Here is a 2,500-nt window from a genome sequence, read left to right on the forward strand (position 1 = left end):
GTATATGGATAAGTAGCCTTTGGTTGTCAACTTATTTCGTACGGCCATACCAGCCTGGCAACGCCCGATCTCGTCTGATCTCGGAAGCTAAGCAGGGTCGGGCCTGGTTAGTACTTGGATGGGAGACCGCCTGGGAATACCAGGTGCTGTATGCTCTTTTGCTCATTCACTTAGAAACTGACATCTTGCAATATGCACAAGTAGTCCTTCATGAAAGGGGCTGGAAGCTGTTTTCATTTTGACACGAGAGAGAGAGAGAGAGAGAGAGAGAGAGACTACCTTGCATTGTCAATTGCTAAATCTGTATATGGATAAGTAGCCTATGGTTGTCAACTTATTTCGTACGGCCATACCAGCCTGGCAACGCCCGATCTCGTCTGATCTCGGAAGCTAAGCAGGGTCGGGCCTGGTTAGTACTTGGATGGGAGACCGCCTGGGAATACCAGGTGCTGTATGCTCTTTTGCTCATTCACTTAGAAACTGACATCTTGCAATATGCACAAGTAGTCCTTCATGAAAGGGGCTGGAAGCTGTTTTCATTTTGACACGAGAGAGAGAGAGAGAGACCACCTTGCATTGTCAATTGCTAAATCTGTATATGGATAAGTAGCCTATGGTTGTCAACTTATTTCGTACGGCCATACCAGCCTGGCCACGCCCCATCTCGTCTGATCTCGGAAGCTAAGCAGGGTCGGGCCTGGTTAGTACTTGGATGGGAGACCGCCTGGGAATACCAGGTGCTGTATGCTCTTTTGCTCATTCACTTAGAAACTGACATCTTGCAATATGCACAAGTAGTCCTTCATGAAAGGGGCTGGAAGCTGTTTTCATTTTGACACGAGAGAGAGAGAGAGAGAGAGAGAGAGAGAGACTACCTTGCATTGTCAATTGCTAAATCTGTATATGGATAAGTAGCCTATGGTTGTCAACTTATTTCGTACGGCCATACCAGCCTGGCAACGCCCGATCACGTCTGATCTCGGAAGCTAAGCAGGGTCGGGCCTGGTTAGTACTTGGATGGGAGACCGCCTGGGAATACCAGGTGCTGTATGCTCTTTTGCTCATTCACTTAGAAACTGACATCTTGCAATATGCACAAGTAGTCCTTCATGAAAGGGGCTGGAAGCTGTTTTCATTTTGACACGAGAGAGAGAGAGAGAGAGAGAGAGAGACTACCTTGCATTGTCAATTGCTAAATCTGTATATGGATAAGTAGCCTATGGTTGTCAACATATTTCGTACGGCCATACCAGCCTGGCAACGCCCGATCACGTCTGATCTCGGAAGCTAAGCAGGGTCGGGCCTGGTTAGTACTTGGATGGGAGACCGCCTGGGAATACCAGGTGCTGTATGCTCTTTTGCTCATTCACTTAGAAACTGACATCTTGCAATATGCACAAGTAGTCCTTCATAAAAGGGGCTGGAAGCTGTTTTCATTTTGACACGAGAGAGAGAGAGAGAGAGAGAGAGACCACCTTGCATTGTCAATTGCTAAATCTTTATATGGATAAGTAGCCTATGGTTGTCAACTTATTTCGTACGGCCATACCAGCCTGGCAACGCCCGATCACGTCTGATCTCGGAAGCTAAGCAGGGTCGGGCCTGGTTAGTACTTGGATGGGAGACCGCCTGGGAATACCAGGTGCTGTATGCTCTTTTGCTCATTCACTTAGAAACTGACATCTTGCAATATGCACAAGTAGTCCTTCATGAAAGGGGCTGGAAGCTGTTTTCATTTTGACACGAGAGAGAGAGAGAGAGAGAGAGACTACCTTGCATTGTCAATTGCTAAATCTGTATATGGATAAGTAGCCTATGGTTGTCAACTTATTTCGTACGGCCATACCAGCCTGGCAACGCCCGATCTTGTCTGATCTCGGAAGCTAAGCAGGGTCGGGCCTGGTTAGTACTTGGATGGGAGACCGCCTGGGAATACCAGGTGATGTATGCTCTTTTGCTCATTCACTTAGAAACTGAAATCTTGCAATATGCACAAGTAGTCCTTCATGAAAGGGGCTGGAAGCTGTTTTCATTTTGACACGAGAGAGAGAGAGAGAGACCACCTTGCATTGTCAATTGCTAAATCTGTATATGGATAAGTAGCCTATGGTTGTCAACTTATTTCGTACGGCCATACCAGCCTGGCAACGCCCGATCTCGTCTGATCTCGGAAGCTAAGCAGGGTCGGGCCTGGTTAGTACTTGGATGGGAGACCGCCTGGGAATACCAGGTGCTGTATGCTCTTTTGCTCATTCACTTAGAAACTGACATCTTGCAATATGCACAAGTAGTCCTTCATGAAAGGGGCTGGAAGCTGTTTTCATTTTGACACGAGAGAGAGAGAGAGAGAGAGAGACTACCTTGCATTGTCAATTGCTAAATCTGTATATGGATAAGTAGCCTATGGTTGTCAACTTATTTCGTACGGCCATACCAGCCTGGCAACGCCCGATCTCGTCTGATCTCGGAAGCTAAGCAGGGTCGGGCCTGGTTAGTACTT

At 47.3% G+C, this 2,500-nt stretch overlaps 7 non-coding genes and 2 pseudogenes across 7 annotated transcripts in view; all 9 read left to right on the forward strand.

Moving 5' to 3' along the window:
* Positions 1-36: 36 nt before the first annotated feature.
* On the forward strand, positions 37-155 carry LOC146232096 (5S ribosomal RNA). The gene has a single exon (XR_014744517.1). It is a non-coding gene; the product is annotated as a 5S ribosomal RNA (ribosomal RNA).
* A 184-nt stretch (positions 156-339) lies between these two features.
* LOC146232097 (5S ribosomal RNA) lies at positions 340-458 on the forward strand. The gene has a single exon (XR_014744518.1). It is a non-coding gene; the product is annotated as a 5S ribosomal RNA (ribosomal RNA).
* Positions 459-630: 172 nt separating this feature from the next.
* On the forward strand, positions 631-749 carry LOC146232098 (5S ribosomal RNA; annotated as a pseudogene).
* A 186-nt stretch (positions 750-935) lies between these two features.
* LOC146232099 (5S ribosomal RNA) lies at positions 936-1,054 on the forward strand. Its single transcript, XR_014745092.1, has one exon. It is a non-coding gene; the product is annotated as a 5S ribosomal RNA (ribosomal RNA).
* Positions 1,055-1,236: 182 nt separating this feature from the next.
* Positions 1,237-1,355, forward strand: LOC146232100 (5S ribosomal RNA). The gene has a single exon (XR_014745093.1). It is a non-coding gene; the product is annotated as a 5S ribosomal RNA (ribosomal RNA).
* Positions 1,356-1,535: 180 nt separating this feature from the next.
* On the forward strand, positions 1,536-1,654 carry LOC146232101 (5S ribosomal RNA). The gene has a single exon (XR_014745094.1). It is a non-coding gene; the product is annotated as a 5S ribosomal RNA (ribosomal RNA).
* Positions 1,655-1,832: 178 nt separating this feature from the next.
* On the forward strand, positions 1,833-1,951 carry LOC146232102 (5S ribosomal RNA; annotated as a pseudogene).
* A 172-nt stretch (positions 1,952-2,123) lies between these two features.
* LOC146232103 (5S ribosomal RNA) lies at positions 2,124-2,242 on the forward strand. The gene has a single exon (XR_014744519.1). It is a non-coding gene; the product is annotated as a 5S ribosomal RNA (ribosomal RNA).
* A 178-nt stretch (positions 2,243-2,420) lies between these two features.
* The window catches only part of LOC146232104 (5S ribosomal RNA), a 119-nt gene continuing 39 nt past the window's right edge, over positions 2,421-2,500 (forward strand). The window contains exon 1 of the ribosomal RNA XR_014744520.1: positions 2,421-2,500. This exon is cut by the window's right edge and continues 39 nt beyond it. This is a non-coding gene — a ribosomal RNA (5S ribosomal RNA).

Source organism: Hypomesus nipponensis, chromosome 24 (genome assembly GCF_054491055.1).
Source record: "Hypomesus nipponensis isolate SF chromosome 24, ASM5449105v1, whole genome shotgun sequence".
Taxonomy (NCBI): domain Eukaryota; kingdom Metazoa; phylum Chordata; class Actinopteri; order Osmeriformes; family Osmeridae; genus Hypomesus; species Hypomesus nipponensis.